Genomic DNA, 21,053 nt, shown 5'->3' with positions numbered 1-21,053 from the left:
TACAGCGCTACTCATGAATTTCCAGGTCTGCGTTCATCAGGTATGAGTTATTAGGAAAATATAGTAATCCTCCCCTAGAATATCTTGTAGTTATCCAAGGTCGGGAGTAGGTTGAGCACAGCACCCGAGACTTCCCTCTCCAGAGCCACTTCACCTTGCTCTTCCTGGAGGATCCCGAGGTACTCCCAAGCCAGGCGGGAGACATAGTCTCTTCACTGTGCTCTGGGTCATTCTCTTTTGGCTCCTATCAATGCAGAGGAGCAGCAGCTCTAATCTGAACCCTTCCCGAATGGTCGAGGTCCTCGCCTTATCTCAAAGGGAGAGCCCAGACACACTGCAGAAGAAACTCGATTTGGCTGCTTGCACCTCCGATTTTGTTCTATTGGTCAAGACCCACAGTTCGTGACCATAGATGAGGGTAGGATCGACCGGTAAATTGAAAGCTTTACCTTTCAGTTTAGCTCCTTCATCACAAAAGAGCAATAGGATCACTGCAGATGTAGCACTGATCCGCCTGTTGATTTCCCATGACATTCTTCCCTCACTCGTGAACAACACCCCAAGATGCTTGAACTCCTCAATTTCCAGCAGGATCTCGTCCCCAACCTGGAGATTGCACTCCACTCTTTTGAATGGGAGACTATGGTCCTAGATTTGGTGGTGCAGATTTTCATCTTTGGATTGGTGGGGTTATTTGAACCACATCATCTGCAAAAATCAGAGATGCAATACTGAGACCTCCAAACTGGAACAGCTCTAGGCCTATGCTGCACTGAGAAATTATATACATATGATAATAGGAACAGGTTAGAATCCCAGATATGATTGTCCACTTGTCGAAGTGTCTTTGGACAATACAGTGAACCCTAATTTGCTTCATTGGTGTATGAATGTGTGTGTGAATGGTTGAATGTGGGGCTTTGTAAAAGGAGGCTGAGGAGTGTCATTTCCCCTGTAGTTGGAACACACTCTCCAATCCCCCTCCTTAAAAAAGTCTCCCAGGCTGCAAATTCAGTGATAGGAGAGCCTGCCTCAGAGACCCCAGACTCTACTTCCTCATCAGAAGGCATGTCAGTGGAATTGAGGAGGTCATCTGGCAGCGTCAGGCTCAGGGCCTTATCAGAAGGAATTTCAATCGGGGGTCTTTGTCACCAATTCTGTTCATTACCTTTACTTTTTATGACTCTCACTGAAGTGGTTCTCAGAAGAGTGTGAAGCAGCTGCTATGAAAATAAGCAACTCGAAATCCGAGACCATGGTCCTCAGGTAGAAAAAGGTGAAGTGCTCTCTCCAGGTCAGTTAAGAGATCCTTCCCCAAGTGGAGGATTTGAAGTATCTTGGGATCTTGTTTCCACATGACAGAAGAATAAAGCAGGAGATGGACAGACAGATTGGTGCAGCATCTTCAGTGATGTGGACTCTGTATGGGTCTGTTATTGTAAAGAAAAAGTTGTGCCAAAACGAAAATTACTCTATTTACTGGAAAATCTCAATTTCTACCCTCAACTTTGATCACAGTGGGTCGGGATCAAAACAACATTGCAGATACAAGCGGTTGACAAGTTTCCTCCACATGGTATTTGAGCTCAACTTTAGAGCTAGGGAAAGATGTTTTGTCATCTGTGATGGGCACAGATTTTACCCGCTGCTCCTCGATACCAAGAACACCCAGATGAGCCCTGGTACGGTAGACAATGGCAAACGGGTCCAAGATGAGAGACAAGACAAAGCAGTGCTCCAAAAACCCAGTGACGACCAAAATAAATGGACAAAGGTTTTCCTTGCCTGGACACGGGTCACTGGGCCCCCCTCTCCCAACCCTGGAGATGGGGATTCAAGGTGAGTATTTTGTGGTGATTTGACCGAGGAGATGAGGAAAGGGAAGTCCCTTCCCTGGTTAACCAGCTCCTGCTACGACCTGACTCGGATAAGTGGAAGAAAATCAACGGGTGGAAGTCAATTATCTCATATTCTTAAGCTTTGTATAGCTTCGTGTTAAAAGAAAAACAAAAGCAGTGAAGTTTTTAACAGTGAAAATAACAGAGTGGAAAGTGTAATTGAAAGTGAGATGACAGAAGTGAACGAAAGGCCCAAATGTGTAATTTTGAGTATTTGCCACAATATTTTTAGCAGAGGTGTGGAGTCATGAATTTGACAACTTTAGACTCTACAAAAAGACACAAGAGTCAAAAATGGTGTAGTGTCTGAATTTGGTGTGGGAAGCATGGGTTCAGTTCCCACTCTGTGACATTGTGAATGTGAGTGCAAATGGTTGTTCATGTCTATATATGCCCTGTGAGTGACTGGTGACCAGTTCAGGGTTTAGTCTGACTTTTTGGCCAAAGTCATTTGGGATAGGCTTCAACACCCAACTACCATAACCATGGTAAAGCGGTGTTGAAAATGACACAAAACTTGCAACTTGACAGAGACTCGAACAGCAATGATGTATTTGAAGGCAAAGCAAAGACAAGGAGGATGCAAGTGCAGGGGAGCAAGCAGTAGAAAGGCAGGAGTCCATGAGTCATAAAAAATGGTATTTAATCTCCCAGAAGAGGTAAACAAGAAACATGGGAAAAGACAACTTAAACAAAGTACCACTACGGATAACCAATGTGGTAAATAATCACTTGAATGAACCTAAATCTGTAAAAACAAGATGACTGCTCACCATGACAGAGCACAGTGAGATAATGAAACCTGACAATGACAATGGCAATCGCTCGACAATAACTGAAAGAAACCAGATTTCCGATACAACGAGGAACACCTGGATAAGACACAAGTGGCTGGAGGGAGCTGATTGGTCGACACAAGCTAGAGAGTAGATCAGAACAGGTGGACACAATTAATGGACCTTTCCGACTGGCGATCTTGAGCTCCGCCCCTTTAGCTACAGTTGCCATGTCCCGCGAGCTTCCAAAATGGCGACTGAACAGAATAGGTTTGAAGTCGATTCACATTCACATCATATTCCAGATAATATTGAGGTATGTTTTTTGCCAAATGCATCAGACTTGTCCAAGAGAGTTCTACAGAGAGGTCTCAACTATTTCACACAGGATATGTACACGGAATTAACATTTTAGATGAAGCAGGATGCAATATCAGAGTTACAGCGAAATGTTGGCGATCGATGCAAAAAAGTTTGACGCCTCACAAACTTCATATTGAAATCCAACAGAATAAAATGGTGGAATCGTACTGCACATGTAAAGCAGGGTGAGTACTTTTTACTTGGAAAGATCATAAATAATATAATTGTAGTCTTTATAAGTTTCAAATTTATGCATTTAGAGCCCAAGTGTAATCCCTATAAACATTCTAAAATAGATAAAAATACATATAACATTATTCACTTCAGTGTCTATATGAAAAAAATAAATGTTAGCGGAGAGTGCGTTATCCATGCGCAAAGTTGCAGAACTGTCATTCTACGATATCCAAGTGGTCGCCATATTGGGTGCATCCTCCGTCCGTGACGTCACCCGGACATTCGCCAATGAAAACACGCAGTGCACCCTAACTATGGGAGACAAACGCACCCCTTCTGACACGGAAGCACTTTTCGAAAAGGAGAACACCAAACAACCGAGTGAAGTTACCGGGGCAATATTACATTATTGTTTCGAGCCCTTGGGGCAATATTACACAACTGTTTCGAGCCATATTCAGATGATATGCGATCACAGCCAAACAGCATCCCCGTCCGATCCATTTGCTCGGCGGAGATCAGCCATTGCGGCTCATCGCAGCCGGCTGGTGTGGCTTATGATGGAGCCGAGCGGTGCTGCTTTAGGGGGTTGTTCATAGACGCCACAGTACACAATGAACAACACAGACGAGCCGGGGCGCTTTACTGCGGGCATGCGGCTGAGTGAGGCATTCTCGGCTGGGTTCTTCAGAGCCGCCCCCGTCTGCAAAGCCCGACGTGCAGCCTTCGCAGAACCTGTGGACGCCTCAGCCGGTGTGGCTGATTTTCGGCGCCATGGTGACATATAATGGAGCCGAGCCGTGCTTCTTTTAGGGGGATGTTCATAGCAGCCACAGTACTCGAAGAACACCATCGAGCCTGTGCAAATTACTGCACGCACGTGGCTGATTGAGGCATTCTCGGCTTGGTTCTTCAGATTCGCCGCCGTCCACGCAGTAGCCCGACACCATCCGATGCGCACATCGACATATTTCGTATGCGGATTTTTGTTACATTATGAGTGACCGATTACGTGGTCCGCCCAAACTATTATTTTTTTAGTAGCTGAATACACACCTACCTGTTATGTGGAACCCACAAAGCTCTCGTCCTCTGCACCCGTGCAATCCATTTTTCACAACAAACCGGGTCTCTTGCAAACTTATGAAGGCTAAATTCATTCTCCCGAGAGGTCAAGCAATGTCCAGCAATGCAATGAGCCGGCATTTTGGCTAACACAAAGGAACAACGAGCTACAATCCCGGAGGTAAAACTCATGGAAACATTTACATCCTTTACATCACTTCCTGCTTCTTCTCGAAAACAAATCCCTCAAGAGGATTTTCGTGGCGGGAGTTGCAAAAAGCTGTATACGTCAAAATCATGTTTTGTGGTGAAAAAAATGCATGGGCCCATATTGGCTGATGTTTTTTCATTAATAACATACTAAAAATCATCCATTTCATGACAGTAGCCCTTTCAACAATGGTGATTAACTGAGTCAGTATTGTAGTCACCAGATGATAAAGTTTGACTTGCCTCGTAATGGAATTCAGTGCTGTCTTAAAAGTCTGATGTGATCCAAATAGACAAATAGACATTTCTCTTGCATGACATTGCGCATTTACCTATCACTAACCCGACTCTCGGGCATAAAACATTACACACTTTATTCAGCAGAACAGTGATAAAGTAACAAAGTGAAAGTGGTTCTCCTGCAATGTATAAAGCAATGATAATTCAATCAAACTCAGAGAAGATACTTCTCCCTCATTTAACTTTGAACATACAGCCTTGTGTTTTTTTATATTGTTCACATTTAGTTGTATGTGCAGTCTTCTGCAAGCCTTAATCCATCGTAAACACTTCGTCAACTGTGTTTTAGGCTTTGGAAAATAAATCAACGGGCCCCTTATAACCTAGTCGGATAGCTTTCGTCAGAATTGCACGTTCCCCAAACGCATCTGAGGAACATTTTCTTCTTAACATTAACTTTTCCAAGCGCATGCTACTGACAACCAGCATTGCTTGCGGGACAACATGGCGGCTGGGGTGTGTCAAGCCAGGGGTTAAGACAATGTGGCAATCTGATTGGCTATTATTTTCCGAGTGATTGACAGGTCGGAAAGGTCCTTTGAGCTCAGAAGACATGATAAACATGGAACAGAGAGAAATATGAAATAAAACCAAAGACAATCCAAATCAAACCAAGGACCATGACAAATGAATTGTGATTTCACTCGGACTTGAGCCCATTGACTTAAAAAGACGAACCACATCTACCAAAATATGGAAAACCAAACACTATGCAGCCCTGTACCAGTGGATCAACATCTATCGCACCATTGAATGAGCCGCTTATCCTCACAAGGGTCATGAGGATGCTGGAGATGATCCCAGCTATCTTTGGGCAGGAGGCGATGTACACTCTAAACTAGTTGCCAACCAATCGCAGCATATAAAAATACAGTGGTACTTTTACTTATGAGTCTCTCTAGTAATGAAAAATTCAGGTTATGAAACGACTTTCAGAACGGATTAATTTTGTAAGTAGATGTACCACTGTATTTTTTGTATTATTAGACAGAATTGTCAGTGGAATACTCAATTACTAGCTGCAACACTGTCACGACGCATCGGATCGGGGGTTGGATCCAAATGCAGGACTCGGACGATGCAAGGTAGTTCAAGGAGAAGCGTTTATTATATGCTGAGGTTGGGGATCGAGCAGGCAGTCCGGTGCAACAGCGGTAGTTGGGACGTCGGGCGAAGAGAGCAGGTGAGCGGCCAGGCAGGAGTCGGTACACAGGGGAACGATCAAATCAGGCAGAAGTATCAAAGGAGTCAGGCTTACAAGGTTGGTCGGAGAACAGGCGAAGCTCGGTACACACAGGTTGTCGATCAAGGATACGAGAGTGCTGGAACGGGAGATGAAGCTCAACGAACTGGCGGGGACCAATCGTCATCGGGGTGATATAAATCCACAGCATAATCAGGCCGCATGAGGCGCAGGTGTGTACCTCCCAAACAGCGCACCCGCGCGGGCACCCGCACAGCTCGTGCTGGAGCGGCAGGATCATTACAACGCGACTGGATGCTAGTTCTCATTTTGTGACAAGTTCTTTTAATGTCACCAGAAATAAAGTAAGGAAAAACTAAGTCAAAGCTTAACATTTTGATGGAAAAATAAAAATGTACCATTGATGGAAATTAAATATTATAGACTGTATGATAAAATATATTATGAATAATAATAAATATATATATTAGGAATACAAAATGAAAGTGTACAACTTCCAACTTGACTCAGGACTTGAGGGTAAAGACCTGAGACTTGTGACTTCAAAAGCAAAGGCTTGGCCCCACCTCTGATTTTTAGTTAGAGAGTGTTTGCATGAGTGAGTGAGCTCCTGGGCCATATTGATATTTGGAATGTGATTGACAGGGGAGAAGTCTATTAGGTGAGATTGTTAACAGAGTTGAGCCTGTTATCTACTCCAGGCAGCCGTGAAAGGGGATGGCTGATTCACAAGGAAGCTATTGAGAATTTCAGAGGTGTTGTATGAGTGATTTGGGTCCAGGCCCACGTCATACTGATCCAGCGAGCCGAGCTTGTTCTCCAATCCACACTGATCAATGTGCTGTCGCATTCTTCTTTCTTTCCTTGGGCTCTTTCTCAGCATCTTTTTTGTGACTGTTTCTCCGTTCACAGATTCCTTTAACCACTTTAAGCCCTTCTTTGTTTTCACTTTGCAAAGGAGGCGCTTTTGTCAGTTTTCAACACAAGTTGCGTCCCTCCCTTTGTTCTGGGTTTTTGAAAAGACCAGAAACTGCTTACATTGAGTACAACTTAATCCTCACAATTAGCACTTTTATACCAGCAAGCCCAAAAGCAAATAAATTTTTGCTGATTTGCTTACATTCTGCTTTCCCTTCTTGTTTTATCTCCATGAATATTTTATATCCCTTTTGTTTATGTTGCTTCCGAGCATTAGTCGAAGAGCCCTCTCCAATCCCATTAATTTTTTTGAATACAAATACAGTGAACACGGTGAAAATTGTCCTCATGGTTAAAATGGATCTGTTGTAAGAATTTTGGCTGCAGGGGTTGCAAATTCTATGACCAAATACAAATATATGGAAATCATCAGCGAGGAATGTGTGTCCGTGCAGTTTTGTGTGAGTGTAAAGTGAACTCTTTTTGACCTTGATTTTGATTCACCAAACATTGCCACAGGGAGTAATTCATGTGTGCAGTTATAGCCACACTTGGGTGAATGCATGTGTGGTATTGCGCAAGGTTAGCCATTGGCTCAGGTAAACAAAATATAACATCCCGTCCTACATTCTGCTGGCAATATTCTTACATTCACACACATACCATATATATTCATGTGTGAAACAATAGCTAGAGAATTTTACTGCATATTCCCAGGGGCTGTCGACTGAGCTGCCTTTAAGAGATGTGATTAACCATTTTCAAGGGAGGTGAAGGGAGAAACAGGAAGAAAGCTGCAGTTGTGTGCTCTAAAGGAAATATTTCCCTAAACGAGCTCTTATTTTGCTGAGCCGTGAGGGTTTTTAACAGTGCCATTGAAAATAGTAGCCCACATAAGAGAAAATCCACTTTCAGAGATCGTGATTGCTTTGCAATGAGAATGGTTAATGGGGAAATTTTACATGGCATAGGAGATAATGTTGGGATCCTGTATGACAGCATGCTGTGCTGAGTCAATGTTGAGAAATACATAGCATATTCACACCAAAAATGAATATCTGAAATTTGTGTGTAGAAACAGGTAGAATAGCATCAAAACAATAGCTGTGATTTACAGTATATGTATTAAAGTGTGCGGCGCAGCTATAGAGTGTTGGCCTCACATTTCTGAGGCCCGAGGTTCAAATCCCGGCTGCACCTGTGTGGTGTTTGCATGTTCTCCCCGTGCCTGCGTGGGTCCGTTTTCCTCCAACATGACAAAAACATGCGTTAGTTGGAGACTTCAAATTGCCCGTAGGCCTGATTGTCTGTGCGGATCGTTGTCTCTACTTGCTCTGCAATTGTCTGGCAACCAGTTCAATCCTGCCCTCCCCCAAACCGAGTTTGTCTTCTCCCGTGCCTGCATGGGGTTTCCCTAAGCAGACTGTGTCATAAACTGAGAGGAGATGGACCCAAGAGCAGACGGAGGCAGAGGTGATATGATGAAGAGTTTATTGATGAAAGGTAGTCCTGGATGTGTTGGCAGGCAGCCACATGGATAGGTGGCGGGCAGTGGACTGAACAGGTGGCTGGCTTGGTTGCAGGAATGACGTAGGTCAGGATCTTAGGGGAGCTCGAAGAACAAGGAGACACGAGAGTTACAGAGGGAATGAAGAGTTGCAAGACTTGCAGAATATATAGGCTGTGATACCTCAAGCAGAGTTTGTAATAATTTGGTGAGTATCTCGGAAATCTGGCAGGCTGATATACATCGGATGTAATGAGGTAATTGATGACATCTGCTGCGTACAGAAAGGGTAGAGTGGGAGAGAGAGGACGCAGACGCGCCCTCCAGGCACCATACATAGAACTGCATGGCAGAGCATTGGTTGTGGGAGTACTGGAGCCCATCCCACTGGTCGCCAGCCAATCGCAGGGGACATAGAAACAAACAACCATTTGCACTCACATTCACATCTAAAGACAATTTAAAGTCTTCAAATTAACCTACCTTTACATGTTTTTGGAACGTGGGAGGAAACCGGAGTGCCCGAAGAATACCCACGCAAGCCCGGGGAGAACACAGAAACTCCACACGGACAGGGCTGGGATTTCAAACCCGGTCTTCAGAACTGTGAAGCAAATGCGCTAAACAATTCGTACAATGAGATAGATACAACTACATGTGTGATAGATAAAAGTAATTATTATTTGAATAATAACTACATACCACAAAAAATATTTGTTTGTAAGCCCAACAACATTTGAACATATATGTAGTATATGATTGAGAGTGTTTGTAATAATTTCTCTTCATCATTATGGTGCCTAACTAGTAAGCAAACACTCATTCACATACTGCTTGTGTGAATATTAGAAATGTAGTATAAGTGAAGTAAAGTCAAATCGCCTGTGTTTATTAGTCCATCAGTGGTCGACAACAACTGCTCTATATTTGGTTAGCGATTATCCCTCAGCTACATACAGTATCACAGATATTCTTTCTATGACAGGAGAGATAAAGAAGTGATCCATCTATTTGACACTTTCTTATCAGCTCTTTATGCAGCTCACATTGGTCTTAAATACCTTTCTTTATATTACAGTGATTGGTGGACACTTCTATCAAGTAAATGGTTAATGGAGTGCACTTATATAGTGCCTCGGAACAGTGCACAGCATTATACAAAGCAATTAACAATGCTTTAAATCCCCCCATATAAACACAGTGTTTATAAATTGACATTGAATTCTAGGCTTGTTCAGAAACATAACAGACCTTAATCCCTCCCTCTCACACATTCAACTGTAGCCTGTTGTACAACATTGACAAAAATGTGGACTAAATCATTTACTGTGAGAGCACAAATACAATATTAGTTCAGAAATACTGTATGGCTTTTGAAATGTGGGGGAATAATTTGCTTAGTGTCTCCTCTTTTCTTGTTTTTCAGCCAACAATGACTTTTTTTTAAATTGTCTACATCTCTTCAGACTGGACAAAGCTGGAAATAGAATACAAACAAATGTCTTGCAGGTGCCACATGTTCTTCTCCTTTGTTACCTATTTTTACTTGAATAGTCTACTCTTTTTTTCACATTGTATACATGTTTCATCGATTAATAGGGCACAAACTGTTTATGTAATTCTTTCCTCTTACTTTACATGCAGTATAGAGCTCCAAGCATGGCAACCTACCCTATAACATCGTCTCATCGCGACACCTACAAATTGCAATTATCTCACTCCTTGAAAAAGGTGTTTGATTGCTCTTCAGTAGAAGTCCACTTACTTATTTTACTGTAACTGAGTGATTTACTAACAAATGTATGAAGATGACAAAAGAAAGAATTTTTTTAACTGGACCAGAAGAGAGAGATGTTTAATTTTACTCATGACTAACACTTAGCGGCTCAGAAAATGGATGATGGATAGATTGTGCAGTTGTACAAAATATAGTTTTGTGTCAATGTTTTAGCCATAACAGTAGGTGGAATAAGGAAATGATTCGAGTGGGGGGAAAACATTCAAAGACTCCTGAAAAACAATGCATAGTACAATTGTAAAAAAGCTCATAAAAAGTAATCAAAGTAGCAATGATCAATAGATAATGGACACGACATGCACATATGTCAACAACCTACATTGACTTTTAAAGTAGAAGACCTTGACTGGCAAAATGATGCCATCAAACTTGTTGATGATGTTGATTTGTTATTTTCCTGGAGTACACATACAGTATGCTGTACCAGTGGTGATGGATTTGATGTGAAAATGATATGTCATCTCTTATCAATCATAACCTAATAGAGCATATTGCACCATGCTTCGGCAAGTCCACACACACACCACACACACACACACACACACACACACGCACACGCACTCACGCACACATACTCAGAGAAGACAAACTAACCATGCCAACTGTCTTGTGGCAATCTGACTCTAACCAGCGTTAACATTGTGTTTTCCCCTTGACTGTATCAGTCGGCTACAGGGGCAGTTGATTGCTAATCGTGAGCTGACTGAGTGCAGCAGACATCAGGACCAAAGAAGAAAAGTGGATTACCCTGAGTCGTAAAAGCTGTTGGATGGGCATGGAGAGGTTAGAGTGATCCAGGAAAGAGAAGTCAAGTATCGAGGCACAGAGTGGAAACCTGGTTCCACAGAGAGGAACGGCTAAGATCTCAAAAGCCCTTATCGATAATTCCATTTTCAAAATAATTATGGAATAATAATAATTTTAGGATGGTATACTGTATGTTTATTTTCTTGATCAACAAAATAATGAAATCAACTACTGTAGAAATGTGTTTACCACATCCCCTGCAGAAAATGTTGGTCTTTTGAATGATAAGGCTTATAGGGGATGTACTCAATTTAGAGGCTTAAGAAAATGTGTTTGTCATAATCCTCTTATATACAACCAGTGAGCAAGGAGTCCACCATTATGCTGCCCCTGCTTGTTTACACAGTTTATCAACAGTAACATAATGCGTCCGAGAGGTATTATTACAATGGTTTGCTCTGACACCAAACAGATAGACATTAGAAGGTTCTTGTTAGAATTGGCAACTATATACAGAATTTGAAATACAGTTATAGGCACAATTATTATTGTTATTAATATAATGACAATAATGATCCAGATTTTTATCATAGCCCTCAAAGACAAAAGTAGTCAAAAGTCATTGTGATTATTATAATTAAGATTGTTGTTGTAAATGATTAACAGTCAATAGAGAATTATTGTGAGGTTCAGCTCTAGCTTGTTGGAATCATACACATATCCTACACAGCAATTGCTAAAAAGTGCTACCATACGGACCAGGTATTGGCCACAGGCTATTGTGACAATCTGCCACAACCAATTATCTTATTCCGTTTCCTCAAGGGATTTTTATTTTTAATTATTGTTGAGTACTCAACCGTGCTGTGATTTGGAGAAAATTGACGTATTTGGAGTAGTAGCTGATCCTCGTTTCAATGAACATGCAAGACATTTCACTTTATTTTCATCAAACACCATTTGTGTTCATCAAAATCTACATAAGACATTTCACTGACGGGTCAAAGATCACAATAAAATACAGTCAAGCATCACATGTTTTTTTTTTTCCTTTTCATGACCTCAAAGAGCATTTACCACGCCATTTTGCTTGAATTCCTTTTGTCGCGGCTCTGTTTTCAGTCGTATTTTTATTTGTGTTAAATTGTCTGGGTGAGCTAAGGTGGGTAGTGACATCAGAGAAGCATCTGTGGTGAACTGTAATCAGCAGGCTTTTTCGGTGCCACCATGACAGTGTGCAGATGTCGGAATAATCACTCGTTGACGTCCATGTACACACCTAATATAGCCATTGCTATACAGCTATACGTCACTGGTGCCATGGACGGCCGCTACAGCGAAGAGCAAGAAAAATAACGTTGCAATGCAAAAACTAACATCAGACTCACAAATAGATTTGAGCCACTTTTACAAGACCCTGGTCAAGAATACTCCCCCCCCCCCACACACACACAATCACCACAATCTCTGAAAGTTATGAAATTAAATCATACAAGAAAAAAAATAGGGCCACAACCGTTAATAGATGGTGATGGAGCTGTTAATGATGTGAAACGTTGTTGTGGTGAGAAGAACACCAAAGTACTCTGTTTTTCCAATGACATGGAGTCTGATATTGCTCAAAAAATCCTGGAGCTCATTAATCAGCACCCAACTGTGGATCTGTCATTATACACACCAGGGGCTTGGATGTTTTCAACCGGCAATCAGAGGTACTGAAGCAAGATTTCATTGATCTCCTAACATGAGTGCAATGTTTGGATGCTGAGGTTGTTATAAGCGGACCTCTACCACTTGGACTATTTGGAGATGACCGTTTCTCAAGGCTCCACCAGTTAAATAAGTGGCTAAGCAAAGTGTATACTGGGCTATCTGTAAGTTTCATTGATATTATGTGCATTTTTTGGGGATCACAGACAACTTTAAAAGGCAGATGGTTTCTGTCTAAATATACAAGGGGTTAAGTTATTGGCTGCCAACACTTTTTTTTACTGTGTACATCATTCGCTCTCCTGAAATGAAAACAGTGCCAATGTTTCCACATGGGGAAAGACGAAAGGATGCAGTTGTTACCAAACAATGTACGAAGCCTGGATGGCACTTTTGCACCCTCTCTCTCTTGCTCTCCTGCACTCTATTTTTCAGCACCTGTTTCCAATTAGCCCTCATCAACACCAATATTTAAGTATGCCTATTTCCAGAGCTTGACTCCAAAGTATTACAGCCTCTTCTAGCAGTACCACAACCCACCTTGCACTAATAAGTCACATTACTGCTTGTACTCTTGGTAACTCTTGTGTCTCCTCGTTCTCAGTGCTTCCCTGTGTCCTGACCTCATGCTTTGCTACCAAGGCAGTTCTTTCTACTGCCTGGCACCTGTCCACACTGCAGCCTACCTTCACATCCAGGACCACCTCTATAAACTGTTCATCATCATATTACATCTGCCTCTGCCTGCTCTTCAGTCCAGTTCCTCTCAATCCATGACATACCGTATGATGCATACTTTTTAATTGCTTGCAGGCAAACAGTTGGGCCTCTGGGGATGTGGATCTGACTCTGGATCTCTGCCAGCCCACCCACCAAGTGTAAAACACAACCGGTAAATCTTTTGTCAGCTACCTTTTCCTAAAAATATCTCTATCTGCAAGCCATTTATTCTTCATGATAACTATGCCACCAAATTTCCTTCCCAACATCACCAGATAGCCGCACCATTTTTCTGTATGTACCGTGTAATTTGGGGGATTGCTGAAGTGATTCCGCTATGACTGGGGAAAAAAAAAAATTATGTCATCAATATGAAGGACTCTTTTCACTTTAGAATCAGGACTATATGATGAAAAATACCACCAACTCCACCCCTGGTTATCATAGTAACGAAAGATGTAATCTTTGCATGAGATTGAACTGCCTCTGTCTGTAATTTCAAGTGTGCTGTCATTCTCATTACTTTGGGTAATATAAACGATGGATGTCAGCCACCTTTGATTAAGATACATTTATTAAAAAAATGTTTCATTTAACTACAAGAAATCATGTCCTCAAATGTCCTTTGCAACCTCTTAGAAATATACAGTTATTATATTGCTATTCATATGATCCATTATTTTCAGTCTGTGCTCTGCACTTACTGCATATTTTGGTGCCACTGTCATTACCAGCCATCCAATATATCGTATATGCGGTTTATCCTCTGCAGGGTGGAGATCAGCCGTTTCCATTATTCCACAATCAAGGAGTGAGCCTGGGATACAACATCTGGTCTATGGAGGTTTGTCAAGGGCATTCACAGTATACAAAGTTTGTATATATATTTTTATTGTGTGCTTTAAAGAGAATCTCTTTAAATGAAGTTGGAACATTGTGTATGCCTGGCATGGCTATGCCGCTGACATTGTAACATGCAAATAAAAACACAATACAGTATAATTATTTCCAAATCCCTTTCAAGCTATATTCAATTAAATACACCACAAGGACGTCTTTTCCTTTCAGATACACTATAAGAACAAGCTATTTAATATTCAAACTGATGGACACTATCGTGTTTTATATTATAATCTAATCTAATATTCTCTCAGTGTGAATTTGACATTTGTAAAATATTCTAAAATGCAGTTAGTGCAGTTTGTCACTGCATTTCCAAATTAAAGTTAAATCTCTACTGTTCAAGCTGAGAACCATACATCAACAACACCCACCAAGTTGAGATGAACAGCGATGAACTGTCACAAAGTGGAAATTTGTGCTGTGATCTCACGAATCCACATTACAATGCTTTTGGGGAAGTCACAAATGTCGTGTCTTCTGGGCCAATTGAGGAAAAGGACCACCCGGGTTGTTGTCAGTATAAAGTTCAAAAGCCAACATCTGTGATGGTATGGAGAGTGTTTTTTCCCAGGGTGCGGCTGACATGCATATCACCATTAATACAGGTTTTGGTGAAACATTCTGCTATCCAAGCAAAGTTTTTTCAGGGACATCCTTGTTTCAGCAAGACAATGCCTCGCCACATTCTGATTGTTTCCAACAGTGTGGCTTCGCAGTAAGAGTGAGAACTACTAAACTGGCCTGCCAGAAGTCCAGACCTGTCCCTCCCACTGAAACTATGTGTCACATATTGCGGTAGAAAGTATGACAATGGAGACCATGGGCTGTTGAGCAACTATGGTTCTACATCAAGGAAGAATGGGAAAAAAATTCCACCGACAAAGCTTCAACAATTAGTATTCTCAGTTCCTAGATGCTTATTGAGTGCTGTGAAAAGGAAAGGTGGTGAAACACAATGGTTAACATGGTTCTGTCTCTGAACTTTTTGGAATGTGTTGCAAGAATCAAATTTATGAGTGAATATATGCAAAAAAAAAAAAAAAAAAAACGTTTATAAGTTTTAACATTAGATACCTTGTTTTTCTAGAGTATCTATTTGAATGTAGCTTGAAAATGATTTGCACATTATTGTATTCTATTTTTATGGTATTTACACAACATGCCAACTTCATTAGAAACTGAATGACAAAAAAAATCATCATTGCATTAACCTCATACTGTATTTGCTGGATTTCATTTTAAAGTAGTTTCTAACTTGCCACTCTACTGTATTTATACTGAATAATGATTTTGAAGGCTTTGTTAACTTTCAAATTCAGCAAAATCTGTAAGACTGCATTGTTTAAAGAACTTATTTCAATCAAAGAGACCTTATGATGTGCTCTACCCCAGGCGTCTCCCACTGGGCCTTTTCCCACATCAAAAAAGCACCACCGTTAGTGAGGGGCTTTAATCCTGCGGCTATTCTGTCATTTCACATCTGGACTATGGGATATGAACCAAACACCAATGGTGAATTTTCTGAACATTTATCCTTGATCTTTGGGAAGACGGCTGTCTTTAAATTTCAACCTTATGTCTGCTCTTATCAACCTTCCCTTATTAAGCAATGCCGAGATCAATTACCTTAACGTGAAAGAGGGAGGATCTTCAAATGAAACACAAGCAGTAGCTCATCCGATGATGCTCACCCAGGGGCATTGAGGGTATAGCTGAAGTAAAATTCCCATACTATGAGGAGTCACGATCAATAATGCATCACTGTGGATGTGAGGGACGCCGCTCAAAGGCATTTGCTTATCTCAGATGCCAGTTACTGCTTTCATCCTGAGGACATGCTGTGTGTGTGTGTGTGTTGTGTGTGTGTGTGTGTGTGTGTGTGGTGTGTGTGTGTGTGTTTTGGTAAGCACAAAGAGAATTCAGTGTTTACACATTTCTCAACGTGTTATTTGTTTCACACCTTGATGTTTTCATCAATCTGGTGCCGCACTGAAAATGAGCACTTAGAAAACAGGAATCGACACAAGGACTTTGAAGTCACCCGTACAACTTTCCAGTTCCTAGAATCAGAATTACATACATTATGTAGAGCATTTTTTCACTATTGCGTGTTTATAGAGGTTAAATAAGAAAATGCGAAAATGTATTGATAAATTCAATACCATCCGGAGTGTGTGTTTGTTAGTTTTGATCACTATAAAATGTGTGGAACACTAGATGAACACAACGTAAAAATTTCAGATAGGTTTGAGCTATCGTCATTGTTTGAACTGATTGTTTTGTCGATGAACTTTAATGTTACAGTTGCATCTACAACCGTGGTCACCAAACGTTTTGAAACTCAGAGTACTGATTAATCCAGAGGGCTACTTTTTCAATGCAGACTTTAATTTCAATTCAATTTCAATTTAAAAAATCTTATTGCTTAAATTCCCTCTCATATTTTATTGTTGATAATTCATTGTGTACATTTATGCAATGACAAAGATGATCAGCATTAATGATTTCCCAAAATAATTAAGAAGAGTGATTTAATAATGTACATAACAGATGATTCCTTCTAAAACACTCAAAGAAAGTCGAAGTGTCCTGTGACAGGTGAGATATTTTTCAAACAGAATCATGAGCTACGTGTGTGGTCGTTGGGGGAACCATTTTTGTGGACCTTGATATACATCATCATAAATTCTCAGAATGTAGTTGTTGGGTTATACTGTGAAAGTCATAGTCCTTGCATTTCTTGCTTTTTGTTGCAGTGAAAAAGGTCATTGCACTTGCTTACTGGCTACAGAATGGCAGCAATTTGCAATACGGCTTCATAGAAAGCAGGTTCTCTTTAAATCTGTGCATAATTGAAAATTCCATATAAAAACTCTTTATTTGATCAAAAAATAAAAACAATGTGTTCACCACTCATAAAGCAATTCAGCATCTCACAACTATATTTACATCAACCCTTTGAGTTGTGTGATCCTAGGTTGGACTTATCAGTGATGATTTTAAAAGTCATGGCTCCCGTCCCTTAAAGGTGGAACATGATGAGGACCCTGAAGGAAAATCTATTTGCTTCAATCAACCAGTTTTCTCACATTAACCCCAAGAGTATTGTATTATGATAATGCTTAATTGCTATATTGTCTTTCCACTTCCCCAACCATTCCTTATTGTTTGTTACCAAAGCGACATGACACAAAATTATCCCTATACCACACAATTGACAATTTATAGTGTGATATTGTGTCAACTGAAAGTACTTGTGCTATGGATTCTGCTTGAATGGTTGAGTTTGTGAATTAAAGTAGTATTTTTTTTATCTGAGTGTTATGTGCACAACCAGAGGTGTTAAAGTGCCATTTGAGAAGACTTGTAGGGCTCGATCTGATCTTCACTTCATATATTCAACTGACTGCTTTCCTATTCAAGTCAATTTCCCCAAGACAGTTTCCCATCCAATTTTCTTTCCCATCGACTGCTTTTTACCAACCCCCGCCACCATCATCACTGCAGCTGTCTGTGTTCAGTTTAGATTCAGGGATGGAAAGCTTCATAAACAATTTTCTCTACTTGCTGTTGAGCCACTTTTACCCAGGCACTGTGTGAACGCCATGCCAATTTCCTGAATCCATACTTCACAGCTACAAATTCAAGCCCCCACCTCCCCCTCATTCTTCCCTCCTCACTCCGTCTGTCCATCGAAACAATGTCCATGTCAGGACAATTATATTCACTTTCTGCCACACACACTAACTTGCTGTGTTTACCACCGAAGGGCTAGTGGCAGCAAAGCAATTTCCTCTTGATGTGACTGCTGTATCTCTCTCTCTCTCTCTCTCCCTCTCGCTCTCTCTCTCTCTCTCTCCTCTCTCTCTCTCTCTCTCTCTCTTCTCTCTCTCTCTCTCTCTCTCTCTCTCTCTCTCTCTCTCTCCATCACAGTCTCTCATGGCTCCTCGAGCCCTGCAGACATCTGATCTCATAAGCGATATATCTGCTGTTATAGCCACTGGCACCTCCTTGCATCCGGCCACCAACTCTGCCAGCGCTAGTTATTTTTGCTGGGAGGTGGTGGAAACATGACAGCCGTAGCCACACAAACCAACTGCAGCCATCTCAGCACTCTGGGTCCATTGCACGTTGAGATTATTGCCCAGCCGCAGGCTCAACCTGCTCCACTCTTTCACCACTCTCCTTCTCTTTCAACATGTGGCCATCTTTAGTTTCACAAGTCACATGCATTTGCCTTCTCTCTTCACTCCAGGCCTGGTAACAAATAAAGAAACCTCAGTCAAAACTTTGACACTGTCCATCATGACTCATTCCTCTGTATTCTCTCTGGGTGCAAGCTGCTATGTTGGTTTTGTGTCCATTTGGAATAGATGGAATAAGACATGATTTAGCCCATGAAAGAAGGGAGGATATTATAAAGTAATTAGGTTAGATGCTCTAATGTCCCTTTGACAGGGAGTATTGGATTCCATGGACTTGCCTCGTCATAGACCGCAAGGCACACAAATGTGTTGTATGTAGATTCATACAGATGAGTGGATTTGCTTTTTGCCCTTGAAAATGTGTGTCCACATGTTTGTGTGTGTGTGTGTGTGTACAACAATAGATCATTGCAGTTAGAGCTAACGGGGTGGAGAAGACCCTCATAGAGCAGTCAGTCACCTTATCGTGGTGGAAAGGTTAGGGTGTGCCAATGATTCTCGTAGCTAAGTTGTATGGGGCTTCACACCTCTGGTTGGGTCACCTATGGCAAATAAGTCTTAAGTGAAGAACCAGACAAATTACAGCTCCATATAGCCCTATGACAAATACAAATACGTATTGATCTCGGTTTCCCTTACCCAGACGTGGGTCATCGGGGCCTCTCTCTGAAGCTAGATCTGGAAGTGGGGATCGAAGGCGAGCACCTGGTGGTCGGGCCTCCCCATGCGCCCACCACCTGTGGGAGGGGCCATAGCAGTCAGGTACAGGGCGAGCTGGGCGGTGGCCAAAGGCAGGTACTTTGGCGAGCCAATCCCTGGCTACACAAGATGGCTCTGGCAACATAGAATGTCTGGTATCAGTCCTCTTGAGAGGGGTTGGATTCTCTTCCACTCTGAAGTTACACACAGTGAGAGTCACTGAACAAGTGTGGGTATACCTCTTGCTCCCCAGCTTGGCGCCTGTTTGTTCGGATTCACCCTGGTGGACAAAAGGGTAGCCTGTCTGCGCCTTTGAGTGGGGGGACAGGTCCAGAGTACAGAGTTCCCACCTTTTTTGGAGTCATAAGAGGGAGTGCTGGTGTTACCTGTAATATGCCCATCTCGTGAATGTGCCTGATTATCTGATTGGAATATTATTCACTTAAAAAATTTAGGAAATGTAAAACATCTTGCAATGTTAAAAAAAGAAAATGTCAAGAAATCCCAGAGCATTTCTCAACTCATTTCTCTTCTTTCCAGATGCTGCCATATAACAATTCTCATAAATCAGTTAGGTAAAAAAAAAAAACAAGCATGATCTGTGGGATCATGCTTGTTCCCCCCACTCACCTTTGATGAAAGTTTGTTCATGTCTATTCAGTTCTTGATCATTTTATATGCAGCGTTGTTGTCCATGACCAGACTGAATCGTAGAGCGACACTGAGCTGATAAGAGTAAGAGAGGCAGAAGTAACAATCCAATCTCATCCACTGTGTTCATGTCAGCCGAGTATTTGCACGCCAAACTTGTGGTCTCCAAATGAATCTGATCTCATCTGACAGCTCCCAAGAATTCTTCATGCTTGGGTCACATGCATTTTCTTCAGGGCACTCCCAGATGGCACTGAGACGTGGTTGTGATTCATGCTTTAATCTCCCACTTTACAGATGTCATATTGAACAGCATAGTCAAACACATTTAAGGAAGCTTTTTTAGCATCACATTTCTTTTATGCATTCAAGGTGTACAGCTCTTACCATGAAAGTAAACTCAAAACTCCATCAAAAGTGCAAAAAACAAGAAAATAAATAAGTAAATACTCGACACATAATAGATGTCATATATCGGCATTTTAACCATAAACTATGGTTTTCCTCTTATGAACATTCGAAACAAAATACTCATCCACCCTATCGATTCTAAAGTTTGCCACTTGGGTAAACACTGTAAATGGGAGTTGGGGGAGTTTGATGTTGTTGGAGTCCATTTTTTGCAGTTCTAGCCAAGAATCATTCTCTTCATTTTGGTGTAACTATTGGATGAGGTTTTGTAATACGTTTGCTCAATAATAGTGTTTAAGGTTGGGAGCATTTAGGTTGCCCTCGTGTTTACGTTTCTGAAGACTGGATAGACTAATTATATTTGTGGGTTTTTTTTTTTTTGTAAAAAAATATTACAGCTCAATAATGTTTGAAACAATTTACATGTGGTTTTAAGCGGGATCATTGAAAATAAATAGAGGTGGTACTGGGTGTAAAATGCTTCAGAACCACTATCCTAACAGCATTGTCAATGTATTCTTCATTCATATATGTTATGTGTTTAACTTGCCCCTTATCACTTTGCTTCTGACAAATCCCTTCATCATCTTCAACAAAACCAAAAGCATTATGACTCAGTTTAGGAAATGGGGTGACTCTTGATTAATGATGGTTTCTCTCTATAATTGCATTCGGTCCACACCGAAGTTTGTACAAATTGTCAAAGAAAGTTTAAGCATTCTAACATATTCCTAGGAAACAGGAAATGTTTAAGTAGGACATTGTAAAGTAATTGTCTTGACTTGTGGTGT

The 21,053-nt window shown here is 41.3% G+C and overlaps 1 long non-coding RNA gene across 1 annotated transcript; it reads right to left on the bottom strand.

The window, feature by feature from the left end:
- Window positions 1-8,416: 8,416 nt before the first annotated feature.
- On the bottom strand, window positions 8,417-9,038 carry LOC133508070 (uncharacterized). The gene is made up of 3 exons (XR_009796967.1): window positions 8,902-9,038; window positions 8,602-8,805; window positions 8,417-8,523 (listed from the first exon to the last, which is right to left on the bottom strand). It is a non-coding gene; the product is annotated as an uncharacterized LOC133508070 (long non-coding RNA).
- Between the last annotated feature and the right edge of the window lie 12,015 nt (window positions 9,039-21,053).

Source organism: Syngnathoides biaculeatus, chromosome 10, assembly GCF_019802595.1.
Source record: "Syngnathoides biaculeatus isolate LvHL_M chromosome 10, ASM1980259v1, whole genome shotgun sequence".
Taxonomy (NCBI): domain Eukaryota; kingdom Metazoa; phylum Chordata; class Actinopteri; order Syngnathiformes; family Syngnathidae; genus Syngnathoides; species Syngnathoides biaculeatus.
This window is presented reverse-complemented; position numbering and strand designations above follow the sequence as displayed.